Source organism: Acipenser ruthenus, chromosome 16 (genome assembly GCF_902713425.1).
Source record: "Acipenser ruthenus chromosome 16, fAciRut3.2 maternal haplotype, whole genome shotgun sequence".
NCBI classification, from domain to species: domain Eukaryota; kingdom Metazoa; phylum Chordata; class Actinopteri; order Acipenseriformes; family Acipenseridae; genus Acipenser; species Acipenser ruthenus.
In genome coordinates this window covers 8,012,506-8,029,927 of record NC_081204.1, presented here as the reverse complement: position 1 = coordinate 8,029,927, position 17,422 = coordinate 8,012,506, and positions in this window count along the sequence as shown.

Sequence of the window (17,422 nt, the reverse complement as noted above, 5' to 3'; positions counted from 1 at the left end):
GGATCCTTGCTAAATATAATACGATACAAGTTGATATGTGTATTAAGAGAGATGCTGATTTATATATTACATCAACTTTTTGTGTGATTATATTAACCTGGATCTACAATATATTTCCTCTTAGCAGCATATTATGTTACCTTTCCAGTGTGTTGTCAATGGGCCAGTTTAACTTCATATATAAATGTGTCTTAAACTATTGGACAAAGACTGTAGGGGTTTATCACAATCATTTGAATAAAAACCACTAAGCATACAGTAGTTAGTTCAGTTATTTTCATTTAAATTTAGGCTATAATGAACATGTTAAATATAATAGCCTTCTTTAACTGTGCCATGCTTGGACTAAGCCTGACCTCTCTGTTTCTAAAAGTTTGCCTACACAAACAGGTTTCAGACACCCTGTTTATTTGTCAAGGCTAGTGTTTTGATTAATATGAAACTCCACTGTAAGCGCTTTTCCAAATTCACCGCATTAAGTCATTTTTTTGGCTCACAAACATCATCCCAATTAAAGTCGCTACCTACCTGATAAGAACTGATACTGTAGACAACATTTCTAATTTAAATTAAACGTTCGCCTCGGCTGCCAAGTTTTCATTAATTTCTGTGATATAATGAAGAGAGTTAATTTTGCTCATTATAGAAAGGCCTTGGATTCAAAACTGCTGACGACAAGTAAATCTCGCTTTGACTGCCAAAAATAACTTTCCAGGTCCAGCACTGCTCTGCTGCAGGCAGGTAGAGGTGAGGCTAGTAAAATAATAATTTTTAGTAAGTCCACTGTGTACTAAAATTATTAAATACAATTTACACTTTATTGTCTTCTATTCAAACCGAACAGTTCCTCTGTTTTTTGGGGTTTTTTTCTGCAGTAAAACCTTTATATAAAAACTAAACATGTATATTCTTTGGTTTAATTGATATTGTAATGTCTAAAATACTTTTTGTTTAGTTGGAAACAGAAACTGAACTAATTCTTAAATTGATTAAATTAAATTAAATGAATATTATCTCAAATGGGTGTTAACAATATGTTTACAATGTTGTCAATGCCATGCTTCTGTTATAATACACTTTTAATATGTTCTTCACAGTTTAACTTTAACATATTTTTCCAATTCAGATACTTCATTTTATTTTACTCCAGTGATCTGTTATAAAGTCATTTAAGCTTTCAATGGAGGGTCCAGTTATTTTCATCTAAATTCAAGCCACTGTTAACATATTAGAATGTAATAGTTTTATAGTGAGTGAACTTAGTTTGACCTTTTCTCTGTTCATACAACCCCTCCTTTTGCCAATTTTAGTGTCGATTAATATAAGACACTACCGTAAGTATTTTCTAATACTCATTATTTAAACCAAATTTTAGCTTAGTTCAGTAAAACTGTCCTATGTTTTTATGCTCCCATCTCTTCTTGCCAGGTTCCAATTAATTTCGTGATATATAAAAAATGTTTATTTTAATATAAACTCCTACCTTCTATTATCCGAAAGGTATTTCGTTCATTAATATTAACGAGATCGCTCATTATAGAGAGGATCTTGGCTTTTAAATTGCTGACCAGCAAAAAATCCCCGCTTCATCGGCCAAAACCAATGAGTCATCTCCAACACTGCTTTCACTACAAGCAGGAAAGAACGAGGTTACAAACTTAGTTAATTTCTTTCAATCGGTTCACTGTATACTTAAAGTTATTATATTAGGTTTCTTATTTACTTAAATACTTTTGTTTTTTCTTTCTATAAATCAAACCTAGTTCGATTGCTTCTTGCATATTAACTTTGTTCCATATAGTTTGCCATTCTGCTCTCGCTGGATCAGAATGTTTTAAGGCTTTGAGTCTAATTAAAAAATATGCTTTTGCCTGATAAGTGAGGTTTGAAACTTTCAGCAGGTTGGCCTGAGCTTTTGATACCAGGAGCTCTCTTTTTCAGACCTTACACATACTTATTCAAAATGATCCAAATACAGAATCCTACAACATTACTATTAGCAATGTATTTCACTCTATAGCATCCAATCCATATCCAATAAGTCAGCTTGTTCCCAGCAAGATTCGAATTCTCCTGGCTCTGCTCGAAGTAGCTCTGCGAATACCACAACAGTCCTTACACAGATCTGATAATAATATTTTCTGCTGGTTTTGTATTCTTTAAAACACATTGCAGTCATTACAGTATTTGTTGCAGTTTAACAAATGTTCAATTTGTATCCCAAAGATCATCCTGCTTCCAGAAGCGGTGACAGTCTTTAAAAGAATAATACCTGCAAAAACTTCAATCTTGTTAGCTGGGCTCCCATCTCTACATTCTCATTCCCATTGTCAGTGGGCAAACACATTTTAACTGAATCTGGGTCCATCAAAGAACCTCCTTGCAAACGAGGCCTTCCATGCAAAAGGATCTAATTACTTATAGCACAAAAGGGACATGCCAGAACCGTCTGTGACAATATCAATAGAGCTGCGTGTTTTCTTTTCCATTTTTGTTGTTTAGGTGCCAACTGTTATCCACATCCTCTCAACATGAAGCTGTGAGTTTAGAAAAGCAGGTACCGGTATTTATCCTTATTCAGAGGTAAGCTTTGCCCTGGGGCCCTATTGCAGATCACATCAAGTGGAACAAACAAGCCGAGAAGGCAATCTAAGATTTAATCAGAATCCTCAGCTATCATTTCAGAAAACGCTTTGTGTCAGCAAGTGGTAAATATATCAAAGAAAATGCAGCTGCAAACATACAGGTTTTTTTTTTTTAACAATATTGTTTTGCTGTTCTAAGCAAGTCTAAGTTTAAACCACAAAAATCTATATTAACTTTAAAAGCAAAGGTTTTGTATAACAATTAACAGCATTGTCATAGTAAACCTACATGTACAAAACTATGTAAATACATTACATAAACATAAATATTGGAATCATAGTTAATATTAGGTGACAATAACAAAAGGATGATCCAGGTCATTTAGCCAGGAGACCCTAAATATTTGTAAGACTTTAAAAAAAAAAAACAGTATGCACAGTGTTTAGACAACTACTGGAGGAACAGCAACCCTGGAGATTGAGAAGAACAATATTATATCGAATAGGATTAGAATTAGGCTAAAAGGTACACTTAGACAGTCCCAATAACCAGTAATACACTGTTAACAACCTACACACATATTTCAATAGGAATAAAGTGGCAAGTGTAGGTATAGATAACGACCAACAAATATCAAAGTAGATTAACCCAGTTTTATATAGTTCAGAGGATATTCTAAACCCTTCCAACAGCACCTCTGGCAATTAGGCATCATGGAATATGTTATTTGCAGACAGCAGCATAATTCCACCTCTTCCTGTTGAATTAGACTGATATTGATTGGAGAGGGGAAAACAAATATGTGCCATGGATACTATTTGGTCAATCCGAACAGACAGTCTTCTACTCAGATATTTGAAACGGGTTGACCTACGGGTTCTGCTAGAGTATGAACATCAGGTACAATGTATTTGAACCCCCCCTGTCAGTGAAGTTATCATTTTTTTTTTCTAAATCTTATTTTTTTTTTCTAAAGCTTATCCGGAATATTCTAAGTGCTAAGACTGACCACTCTTCCTCATTCCATTTAAATCATGTGGCAGTGTGACCTTTCAACTCTGTTAGCCCCACCTACTCTACCCTACTCTCTTAATAGATTTGAATGCGATAATGAAGGTTGATATTCCCACCTTTTATGATTATACAGACCATCTCAAAGCCAGGTAAGTAGAGCAAATAGTATTAACTCCACATTAGAGTGTCAGAAACCCTCACAATGACTGATTGAACACGACGCAATAGCAAGGGAAGATTGTTTTGATATTGGGATGTTAATAACTGAACCACTATGTATACCTGATGTATTTGACAGTGAACAGTTGCTCTGTAAAATGCACAGTCATATGTTGTGTGTGTTTGTGAAAAGGCCTATCTTATGTATACAGCGACTCTATTGGAAGCTCTTTAACTTTATTGTTCCAAATTAAATGTGAAAATGAAATTAGAAATTGCAAACAGGTCCATTATTCCCAACTCTCATTACTTACTTTCAACCTTATTATCCAGGGTACCAGGGAAGTAACTAGTACAGGGAAACATTGTGATTGTTTACTTTACCTCAAATTATAAAAGTAACTAGAAAAATATAACTACAATGTTATTGTATAATAATTTGCATAGATAATAAATATGTTATGAATATGTAAATGTGGCACTTAGCAGGCCAATGACACCCCAAAGTGCTAGTACAAGAGCAGATGGTATACGAAATTGATTGAGCCTTAAACCTAGATATTAGCATAGGAGACATGGGTTATGACTTGAAGAATTAGTTGCGGTTCATGCTAATTAGCACTTGAGTCCAACTCCTCTCTGACTAGGCACAAGCATAAATTATACTAATGAAGGCACTCAAAGTTTTACCTACACATGTTTTTAAAGTTACAGGTTGTTTTTTTTTTCTTCAAATAAAATAATTATGAATTGCAGTACATATTCTTTAGTGATCAGTCTGCTTTTGGCCTTTCACATTTAATATTTTAAAATACAGATATTATGTATTCTGAATGCTTCCAGGCATTAAATATTTTAGTGTTAGGGTGGCTTTCAACATACCGGTAAGTACCTTTTATTGCTGCTTTAGCTCTGCAATCCAAGCTTTTCAACAAAAAGCTGCCTAACACATTTTACTAAGCTGCCTGTTTTCTCCTAGTCATTCATCCCTGTAGTCATAGCACTCAAGACAATATTAGAGAGTTTGGGGGCAATGGCAAACCACAATGTAATTTATACAACAGGTTAAAATTCATGTTTACCTTTGCATGTGAAGCTCTTGTGTTGTTTTCAGGATTATTTTCACTATTGTCAACTGAGGGGAAGTGTGATTATATTAGTTTGCTGTATATAAATTCCCACATCACTATGGAAAAGGCAAAATTATTATGATGGTAGCGATACAGAGCAACCTTCTCTCCATTTGCATATTTCTCTGGCTATTGTGTCAGAATGTAATCAAGTTTAACAACAGCAAAGACACATAATAAAAACACAGCTACCCGATTTAACATGGCAGCATTTAGATTTGGCTCAGTATCCTGAAGAAGGATGGCAGTAACATAAGCACAAATGCAAAAATATTATACCTGTGCTTAACAGCATGATTCTTTTCCCCCTGTCTTAACTAATTAGATCTGTAATGTTGTAGGTGTTTAAACCATTCATAGTTTATGCTTAGCATTCCTCTGCCATACAGTTGGTGATGCATGAATAGTTTAATTAAACTCACTATACCATTATAAAGGATAGTCGGCTCTTAAAACAGAATACATGTTGTTTTTGTAATATTTTGAGGAGTAGTAGATAAGGATTAAAAGCTCGGCCGTTGTTGAGGGCAATTTCTAGTCGTGAATCTTTACAAGGGAGACTGGTCTGCAGAGCTGAATTCTTCTTAAGTGGTTGTAGTGCCTGCCTCGGTTATTCAAAACAAGTTCTCTCCCACAGCTCCAAAACTCCCACACTCCACCCAGCCCCTCCCTCTGCCAGGCAACCCCCCGCCCCCCAGTTCGCACCTTCGTGCATGCTCCCCCAATCTGCGATTGGCTGTAATCCCGTTGTCCGCACGAAGGGGACTCTGAAGAATGGTATTATTGTCATTGCTTGCACCCTGGCACCTCTTTGTGTACAAATTAAGCACTGCTGAAGTATGAGCCAGCTGTAAATTAGTAAGGTACTTTACATACTTATTGTATTATGGGCATATTGTCAACAGTATTTTGATAAAGAAATAAGGACTCTTTGCTAGGACAGTAGGTTGTTCCATGCAGGTTTTGTTATGCTAGTACTTATATTTCTTCCTATGTTAAATAGTGGTGACATTGTGGGCATACAAAGGCTTAGTATATCTTGCTCCCATTGTGGGTATTCTGTAGTTCTAATGCCTGCTGAAAGCTGTTTGGCTTAGACGGTGGCTAATGCATGAAGACAAACATACCATGTTGGCCTTCTTCTGTGGCTGTCAAATTAGTGAAACAGGATAAAACAAATCACAGCCTCTCATGCAGGTGTCTGCTTGTATGAGCTGCTGAAACAATGTGTTGGCATATCCTCTGCAGCATAACACAATGGAGCTGGAACACCAGTTGAATAATTAGACTCATGGATGTGGGTGTATATGAAACATATTTCTGTGCAACAATGTATAACATTATTGGTACCCTCCTTAATACTGGGGTTAAGTGCCCCTGAGCACAGGCACGCTTAACGTCGGTTTGAAAACCTAAATGTGTTTTGTGAAGCTACAATGAGGCTTAAAACAACATCAGTTAGCTAGTAAGGAAAAATTAGGATTTGGTTGAAGAAACCTTTGGATGAGATGTAAAACTAAAGTCCTATTGTAATGACTCTGCAGCAGCAGTTGTGATGAATAGTTCACCCCCTTCTCTCTGCAAGTCACTTTGGATAAAAGCGTCTGCTAAATGACTAATGAATAATAATTATTATCATTATTATTATTATTATAGTAGTAGTAATAGGGTTCTGCACACACTATTAGTCTATTCCCTAGGGCAGTTTTTGTCTCTTTGCATAATAATAAGTCCCACCAGTATGAGATGTGATGGTGTTAAAAGTGTCAAGGTGTAGTGATAAGTATTTCCTTGAATACTTTTGAAATAATTTCACACCATTTATTTCAGGCCAGGAATGAAAATGCAGCTACGTCTGATGCTTGGTGGTTTATAACTAAAGGCGGAGTTTGGAGTTTTTAAATCCATATTCATTGTCTTTAGTCATTGTAATATAATATCTGAACTCATTCTTCTTATTTTAATGACTACAATTAGTAAGCACATGGTTGCATTCCATAAAATACACACACTATTAAGATATGTAATGATATTTCATTGTCCATATGCTGTATGTAATCGCAAAACAGTCAACATTATTGATTATATTGAATAGGTTTAGCATTACACAGGATGTGATACTGAGAGATGCTTTGCCAACACAGTGCCTAAAAATCAAATCTAGTTCTCAGCGTGAGAATCGGTGTCACATCTCAGCAGGATAGTTTGCTTGCCTTGAACACTCAAAATTAAAGGACTGCAGTATGATACAGTAGAAACTCAGCAGCTCAAAACACAACATAGAAACGGAGACACCCCGCTTAATATAGTGTAAATAAGATGTGTTGGGCTAAGTCAGTATGTTTAATTTGTGCAAAACCATGACTGAACTTTCATGACTATGACCCTATACAGTGATACAACACTGAGTTTGGATTCTGACTATATTTGACTTCAATTGTTAAAAATAAATTGCTTGTTCTAGAATTGCTGCTTGTTATGTCTCTAGAAAAAAGAATATACACCAAAACTGTACATAAGGCTGGAGTTCTATCCCAGACATTAATAAATCCCTTGAGCTCTCAATTGATATGTCACCAGAAACCCTCGATAGAATTATAGTCTTATTATGCACAGTTGAGTGCACCATTATTATTATTATTATTATTATTATTATTATTATTATTACATTTTTTAATGTATCAATGTATTTATTTTACAAATTTAGTGGTTTAGTTTAGCACACACACACACGACATATGCAAAATTATACTGCCCAGTATAAGCATTATTGGGCAGCAGTGTGGAGTAGTGGTTGGGGCTGTGGACTCTTGACCGGAGGGTCGGGGGTTCAATCCCCAGTGGGGGACACTGCTGCTGTATCCTTGAGCAAGGTACTTTACCACGATTACTCCAGTAAAAACCCAACTGTATAAATGGGTAATTGTATGTAAAAATAATGTACCAATTGTAAGTCGCCCTGGATAAGGGCGTCTGCTGAGAAATAAATAATAATAATAATAATAAGCAGGAATTACACTATATTCCCAAGCACTTGCTTTATACTTTTTTATGCAAGCAAAAATACACTATTACATCTATACAATTGTTATCTACACAAATACAACAGGAAACACTATGGATTTGTACATAATAGTCTTCATCTCAGCATTTGCGAGCATAGGTGAAACATGATTGATTGCATTGCTATTGCTAACGACCTTCGTCTAGCTGCCTTGGAAACTTTTTTTTTCGATCCATCTTGTGTCTGTTTGTACTACAGCTCATACATTTTACAGCACTTGCAGAACCTAGTGGGAGTTCAGACAACTACCTTTATAGCTGAGCTTTCAAATAGAGGAAAAGCTGCAGTTCTATTTAAAAGATTGATATGATGACAGTTCTGATAATTTGGATTCATATATATTTTATTTTGATGTGTAGGATGCTCATATACATTAGTCGATGTAAAATAGTTTAAAATGCTGTTTTAATGCAATTCATTTGAGTTGCTTTTGGGTGGTTTTGTAGAAACATGGTAAAACTTGAAATATTTCAAATAATTTGATCACAACACATACAAAGTGCCATACTTTATATAAATATATATACATTTTAATTGTTAAAATGTGTACAACTTCTTTTTTTAAATACACCATAAAGATTACAATGTGATATTGATATTCATAATATTGTAAGACAACAGCTGCTTCCAGAAATGTGACGAGGGGAAATCAGGTTGGGGTGAATGTTTAATATCATACATACAATATGGTTCTAATTTTGGCTTTATGCACACCCATAAGGTTATAATGAGTTTTAGGAAGACTGGATATCTCCAAAAAATATAAAAACTCTATCAGATGAAAATCATCTATTAATGTCTATAGTGTCAAGTAAACTGATCAGTTTTGAACTGTATATGATTTTTCCTTTCAAAATAAACTAAATGCTTTGTTAAGTATGAAAGCAATAACACACAAGCTGGTGTTCAAATATGGTTCAATACCAGCACACCTGGGGGTGCTGTTTGACATGAGACAAAGCCTGCACAATTTTGACTATATCTGAACATCCTAGAGTACGTTATTGCTTATAAAATGGCACCTTCCGCCCTACCCAAGTCAAGTGAATCAGTCAGAATGGTCCTAACATTTCTGAACTGTGATAGCATGGAGACATATCTGCACAGGTTAGGATACTTGTTAGCCAATAAAATTGATTCCTCTATTCTTGATATTTTAAAATGTAAATGTTATCGTACAATAAATAAAGAAAACACAACTGATTAAAGGCAAATAGTTCATTTTCATTTGTACTGTCGGTTTCTTGAGGAAACGTCTAGGAGAGCAGGGGTATTCATTTATTCCTCCACATTTTGTATGATAAAATCAAAAAAGTTATCCATAGGCAGGCTAATACATTGATCAATCAACTATTTTTCCCCCCACTTGAAAATGGAAAGTAAAGATGATGGCATTGTATTCTTGTGAAACACAAGCAATACAGAATATTGCGTCACAAGAGAGTATACTTCTGGTCAGGTCTCGCCTTCGCCTTGTTCCTTTTTTAATATATCCGAAAAAAAATTATAAGCAAGCCATCTCACGAGTGCAGTAGTTTCCAAAAATGTCCAAGTATACTGTATTACAGCAATCACAGCACTTGAGAAGGGTAAAAGTGCCAATAAATTCTCAAAACCTGTCGTTCTGTTTTTATTTATTTAGAGTGGTTTGTCACCTATTGATTTTGTTGTTTATATTAACTCTGGAGTGGACATATAGTGGGTATAGTGTCATTGCCCAGGCTCAAGTTCTGAATCAAGTTAAACAGGGCATTTTAAGGAAGGCAGTCTCAAAGAGGTCTGTTGAGACAAGGGGCAAAACTTTGTATATGTCGAGTTGTCTAGAACCAGTGATAAAACCTAAGGAAGTAATTTATTTTAAAATATTGTAATGCAGACTAAATGTAAAAACATGTATTGTCACTGGAAGTAAATAAAATATTGAACTACTAACACACCTTCAGACAGTTAGGTGATTGATTGAGTATAAACCACTAATGCACACCACTGCCTACAAATATAGGCCTACACTGTATTGCCTTGAACATTCAAAATTAAAGGACTGCAGTAAAACAGAAATGCTTAAAACCAGTTTTGGAATATGGACCCCTGATAACAAGGGTATGTGTTGTTGTTGGATATTGTCGCTTCTCCCATGGAGATATCCCAAAACAACACAGTACATACCCAAGCTCTGTAGACATTACTTACAGAATATGCCAAAAATACAGACTTTTAATCTGGTTGACAGCTTAATAAACTTTCATTGGTTCCCCCGTTCTTTGGCCTTTGAAAATTTCCGAACTGTCCTATTTTTGATAAGAATAAAATAAATGATGTGCCTGCTTTGAAAGGGCTTGCTGACTGTTCAGCCAGATCAGTCACGCTTTGTTTAGTGAAAATGTCCTCATAAATCAGTACGTTCTTTTCTTCTGTCCATCACACATACATATTGATTTTTATGTTTGTCTAAATAACAAACTATTTTCTTACCATAATAGCAGTAATCTTGCATTCCTCCTTAGTTTTGTAACTTGTATTTCCTAGTCAAGCCATACAGATCAATTTTTTTGCTTTGTAACTTCTCGTACTTGACATCAACACTACTCCAGGAGCTTCCTGTTACATTGCAGGAGACCCAGCATTCCTGCATGTACAGTATGGGCATATTATTTCATACAGTGGACAAGCTGACTGCTGGAACTGACTGACCCTGTTTAAAATGTGTTCAATAATTTCACCCGATCTATACAAAGAATGACTGAGCTTGCAGATGAAATTGTATCTCGTCTCCACAAAACAAATAGAGCAACGTATACTCAGATCACACTGTGTTTTTTATGGACATTGACAGAAGGCTAAGAATAGTACTATTATCCCTGCCAGCTTTTATTACACAAGTATTACACAAATAATCTGGATCAACTACTGTTGACCATCAAGAAATTAATGACCAACTTAACTATATATATATATATATGTACACATCTCTCTCTCTTAGGGTTTTACATAGCCCATTCCATGCATCCAACCTTTTGTCATTAATATTAAAACAAGAGCAAGCACCTGTCATACGGTCTCATTTCCCTCCTTAACACATATGTCAAGAGTCTTACGAATGTCATGACTTTGAGTTTGTTCTCCCTTCCATGATGTCTTTAGATTAGAATGAGTTAATACAGGTTAGGCTCGTTTTAATCTCAAAAGTAGTACATTTTGTTGAACTTAACACACAAGGAGACACCCAGAATGTGCGTATTACATACGTGCTCCAAGGGTATTCCACAACAACAATGCAACTGCTGACAATGCAGTGGCAAACAATAAAACTAGTAACACCACTCACACACCTGACACTCACTCAACCCTGTAGTTAGCCAAACACATGAATAAATCACTAATATTAATCAAATCAATGCCTCCACCACCCCAGCTGTGATTAGGAAATAAAAATATATTAATGCTTTTCATTTAATGTGTGGCATGGAAATATGTAGTTGTTCAGACAAATTAGATTTTCTACATTTTGAATCATTCATTTTTTCCATGCACACCATTTGTGTTGATTATACTCACTTCCACCCTTTATGACTGAGTCACTGACACACTTAAGAGCCCCTCAAATATCTTATCTGGATGACCCATAGTTCAACTCCGAATTGAGTTCCCATAGCAACATTCCAATGGCGGTAATACAGACTGACTGAAAAAATGATGATAGGCCTTTGTAACGGATAAGCCCGCTATTAAAAGGAGTGTGGCTTCACTGTCCTGCTTTTGATATTTACCTTCAACCTTTCCATTATTCAATGCCCTGCTCTTTGCATACTGTATTTCTAGATAACTGAGCGTTATTGTTTCTCCATCTAACAAACGTCAGTTCTTCATTCCTCAACTTTATTTGAGAAACTCAGAACAATGTATTTTTCATGTGTCCAATTTTTCCTTTGATACTGCAGGTTCCTTAATGTGTTTCATTTTTCTTAAAAAAAAAAACTGTTGATGTGGATGAAAGAAACAAATATATTGACACAAATGTTGTGTTTCCATCCCACAACATTTGTAAGATAAGGTATCTGAGGCATTATATTTTGTGTTTTTTTTATATAAGAAAACACCACTTGGGAGATCAAGCGATATTTTCCCTGTATTCTCTTTATACCGTACACTTGAATTAAGATGGCAGCATCTAATGATCTTGAGGCACAACAGCTTTGATCTTGAAACAACACAGCATGACTATTCCATAAGAACTGTGATAGTCTTTTCCAGGCCTATGAACTGTATAATATCAGAATATATATAAAAAATGATGGTTTATTCATATGACCTATCAAGTTGTTCAGATTTATTGTTTGTATTGCATACATTGTATGCAGACTCACCCAAGTAAACAGTGTAAATTATTTTAAGATAATCTTTATAGTTCAGCTAAAAGAGTATTCCATTAACTGTAAAGGTCTGATAGTAGTGATGGCTTTCATTACCTTAATGTCTTTAATAATAATCAACGAAGTATCACATTCATCATTTTAAAAAGATTGTGTTCAATTTTGCAGAATAAACATAATTATATCCCTAGATTGTGTTGATGAATAACATGAATCATTTTGTAGAATATTACAAAGCTAATTAAAAATCATTAGAAAAACCAGTCCGCCTAGAATACAAGTCTTGTGTCTTTATGAAACACAAACCATAATAAATGATACAGGGGGGGGTAGACTCAATGCAGTGAATGTACAGATGGTTAAGCACAACCCCAAGCTTCCAGCATACTACTTTTAGTAAATTGGTGACCTGGATTCCATTAAGTGACTTTGCTGAATGTTGCCAACTGAAGCACGACTGACTTCAAATCATTTTAGGTTAAAGTGTGCACCTTTGTCTCGCATACATGTGTGAGTGCTTTGTTCTTAAAGCCCGGAATTGACAATGCAGAGCACATCTATAATTAAAAGACATGCCTTTTCAATCTCTTTACAATGTACACAAACTAGAAGTTGGATTTATTTATTTTTTTAATAGCAATGTGGCAGGGCTGAGTCCACCTGCATTTTAAACATGTATGTAGTGTGTCTTTATGTTATGAATACAGTTTCCTATACTTTGAACTTGAGTTTGGCATGAACAGGGATAAAATCCTAGTCCTGCAGAAATAAGTGGAATGTGTCCATTTCCAAATTGGTTAACTGATGTATAAAAGAGGAGCTAGGAGACAGCTCCCTGGGTTAGTTAGTTGAGGGGAAGGACGAAGCAGGTTGGAAAATCTTGGGTGCTGTTTTATGTTTTGTTTTAGATGTGTTTGTTTATTTTGTTATTTAGTAAAAAGTGCACAAGGAGCGCTGAACTGCAGTCTCCTGTCTCCATGTCTGCTGTTCCTGCCGCTAGCCATCCTTGACTGCAACACTACTCGAATAAGCCTGAATACATTTAACTCATTGTGGCAAAGTGCCCCGCCCCTGTGTGCATTTGTGTGTTCTGTGTATGTATGTTGCGTGTGTAAATGTTGGTGTATAGTCATTGGTACACAGGATATAAACGGGTCTGTGTTTCACGTGTATTTAAAAAGTGTATATTTGTATTTAGGCACGGGATTGCACATCACGCACGTGCATTTAAAATATAATGTGTGGCACGGGGTTGCACGTAATTAATTCACGTGCTGGGATTCAAGTGAATAATTAATTAGTAATTGAATCCCAGCACAACAGTATATATAGAGACACATTTTCACTCACTGGTGGTTAGGTGTTCGGTGAGTGGAGAACGGGATTGGAGACGGAGGTGAAGTAAAATAATAATAATAATAGTCAAAGTAGTAGTTAACGTGTTTTCACTCACCGTGTTTGTTCGTCTGTCTGTCCTGCACCGTCTGTTTAGTGTTTAGTCGTTTTGTATGTCTGTTTATTTTGGCGTCAAGTGCCGTGTCCTGTGTTTTTGTTGTTTCAAACCTTTTATTTTCTGTCTGTTTATTAAATGCTGAGCGCGATCACGCGCTCAGCCTAACCAAAATCCAAGTCTCTGTGTTTGTATTCCTTCCTGCTTCTGGTCTGACGCCACCCACTCCGGCCGTCTTTGTGACACGTGGTGTCATCGTGGGATAGCCGCGCCTCCAAGCGTCAGACCAGGAGGGGTCTGGATTAAAAAAAAAAAAAAAAAAAAAAAGGATTACAAATATTGTTTTTGGGGGAAAAAAAAAAAAAAAAAAAGAAGAGAAAAAGTCAATGGCAGAAGACGCCATCAAACTGCGGGGCTGGTTGCTGGAGAATGCTGGGCTGGAGGCCCAGTCTCTGCCCATAGTCGTCCGGGCCCTGTGGATGATGGACAGTGAGAGATGGGAGGTCTATCAGGAGGAACACACCCCAAACACCTTGGAGGAAGGTGTGGAGTTTGTCCTCAGCTACCTGGAGGCAACCATAAATGGAACAGCAGCCCGGGTAGCAGGACCACCAGCAGAGGAGTACCTGCTGTCCCCATCTCCACCAGCAGAGGGTGAGTACCTGCTGTCCCCATCTCCACCAGCAGAGGGTGAATGCCTGCTGGTTTTGCCTTCACAGCCCAAATGGGAGGAGCCTGAACGTCCTACGCCTGAGTGGAAGGAGCCCGAACATCCTACGCCTGAGTGGGAGGAGCCCGAACATCCTACGCCTGAGTGGGAGGAGCCCGAACGTCCTACGCCTGAGTGGGGGGAGCCCGAACGTCCTACGCCTGAGTGGGGGGAGCCCGAACGTCCTAAGCCCGAGAGGGGGGAGTCGGTGCGTCCACAGCCCAAAAGGGAGGAGTCGGTGCGTCCACAGCCCAAAAGGGAGGAGTCGGTGCGTCCACAGCCCAAAAGGGAGGAGTCGGTGCGTCCACAGCCCAAAGGGAGGCAAGTCGGGGCTTCCACAGCCCTGGGACCCAAGCCACCAGCAGAGGGAAAATGCCTGCTGGTTCAGCCCCAAGAGCCGGAAGGGGAGGGGTTACAGGCTCAACCCCCTGAAAATTTTTGGGGGGGAGAAGGGCAGGATGCTGGTGTCCCCCAGCAGCCTCTCGCTATGCTGCTGAAGGCAGCACGGCGCGCACATGCCCAGCCGCCACAGCAGAGGGAGCCAGCACCGCCAGGAGCAGAGGAGCTGGAGCTGCCTCTGCCTCCACCACCTCCAGGAGCAGAGGAGCAGGAGCTGCCTCTACCTCCACCACCTCCAGGAGCAGAGGAGCAGGAGCTGCCTCTGCCTCCACCACCTCCAGGAGCAGAGGAGCAGGAGCTGCCTCTGCCTCCGCCACCACCACCGCAAGGAGCAGAGGAGCAGGAGCTGCCTCTGCCTCCGCCACCACCACCGCAAGGAGCAGAGGAGCTGGAGCTGCCTCTGCCTCCACCACCTCCAGGAGCAGAGGAGCTGGAGCTGCCTCTGCCTCCACCACCGCCAGGAGCAGAGGAGCAGGAGCTGCCTCTACCTCCACCACCTCCAGGAGCAGAGGAGCAGGAGCTGCCTCTGCCTCCACCACCTCCAGGAGCAGAGGAGCAGGAGCTGCCTCTGCCTCCGCCACCACCACCGCAAGGAGCAGAGGAGCAGGAGCTGCCTCTGCCTCCGCCACCACCACCGCAAGGAGCAGAGGAGCTGGAGCTGCCTCTGCCTCCACCACCTCCAGGAGCAGAGGAGCTGGAGCTGCCTCTGCCTCCACCACCGCCAGGAGCAGAGGAGCTGGAGCTGCCTCTGCCTCCACCACCGCCCGGAGCAGAGGAGCAGGAGCTGCCTCTGCTGCCCGTACCTCCGCAGGGAGTACGGTGGCCGGAGCCCCAGAAAGGGGAGCTGCCGGCCACGAAGAAGGGGGAGGAGGTCTGGAGACCACTTTCCCCAGCAGCAGTTTCGCTGCAGGAGTTCTTGTGGCCGGAGCCCCACAGGAGGGAGCTGCCGGCTATGAAGAAGGGGGAGGTCGGGGGACCACCTGCCCCCGCAGCTTTTTCGCTGCAGGACGGGACCAACAGGCTGTCAGCCGTGCCACTACCGGCAGGGGTGCTGACAGCATTGCCAGCCAAGGGCCCACTGAAGCCTCCCTTCCCAGCCCGAGACTTTGTCCTGGACTGCTGGGTTTTTAAGGGGGGAGGTGGCCGTTGAGGCCATGTGTGCTGCGCACAAGGGGGGGTATATGTGGCAAAGTGCCCCGCCCCTGTGTGCATTTGTGTGTTCTGTGTATGTATGTTGCGTGTGTAAATGTTGGTGTATAGTCATTGGTACACGGGATATAAACGGGTCTGTGTTTCACGTGTATTTAAAAAGTGTATATTTGTATTTAGGCACGGGATTGCACATCACGCACGTGCATTTAAAATATAATGTGTGGCACGGGGTTGCACGTAATTAATTCACGTGCTGGGATTCAAGTGAATAATTAATTAGTAATTGAATCCCAGCACAACAGTATATATAGAGACACATTTTCACTCACTGGTGGTTAGGTGTTCGGTGAGTGGAGAACGGGATTGGAGACGGAGGTGAAGTAAAATAATAATAATAATAGTCAAAGTAGTAGTTAACGTGTTTTCACTCACCGTGTTTGTTCGTCTGTCTGTCCTGCACCGTCTGTTTAGTGTTTAGTCGTTTTGTATGTCTGTTTATTTTGGCGTCAAGTGCCGTGTCCTGTGTTTTTGTTGTTTCAAACCTTTTATTTTCTGTCTGTTTATTAAATGCTGAGCGCGATCACGCGCTCAGCCTAACCAAAATCCAAGTCTCTGTGTTTGTATTCCTTCCTGCTTCTGGTCTGACGCCACCCACTCCGGCCGTCTTTGTGACACTCATTCACTGACAAAAGTTTTGGTTTCATCAGAAAAGTGTCGGTAAAATCTAAAGTTTTCCAATCTTTAGCTTCAGTCCAAAGGAGTGATTTGTGATCCCTAAAAATTATTAGCATTACAATTCTTTCATCTGCACAGTCCAATACACCTAAAAATGTGTTACCATTCAGGTCAGAATGCACAATCAATATTCATTCATGATTGGATTGTGAAGTTCAATGGGCAATAGAAGGCTTTAATTCATTTGACTACACTACAAAAAACAGCAGAGCATATAGCTAATGCTGCCCAGGTATTTATGATTGATTCCCATTTTGAATACCAAATTAGAAATAATGTTTTAAAACTGGATTTTAAAGTTGTGTAACAAGACAGCTACTTTTCTTTCAAAAAAATATTTTAAAATGTAAATGACAAAGAAAAATGAAATAATGAATAGAGAAAACAAAAAATATCAAAATGTTAGTGCAATTGGATTATCTGTTCCAAGTCCTGTAAACACCGAAAAGTGTCGTTTTCAGAAAAACTACTTTCTGATTCAGTTTTCCGAATACATTAGTTTTCTGAAAACTTGATCTCAAGTAAACATACCGAATGCATACTGATGACAAGGTAAATTGTTAATATTAGGATTATACACCTGAATCATTTTATATAAAGAAATTGAGCTACACAATCATCTTTGCTCTTTACTGGCGTGCACTTTACCAGCCA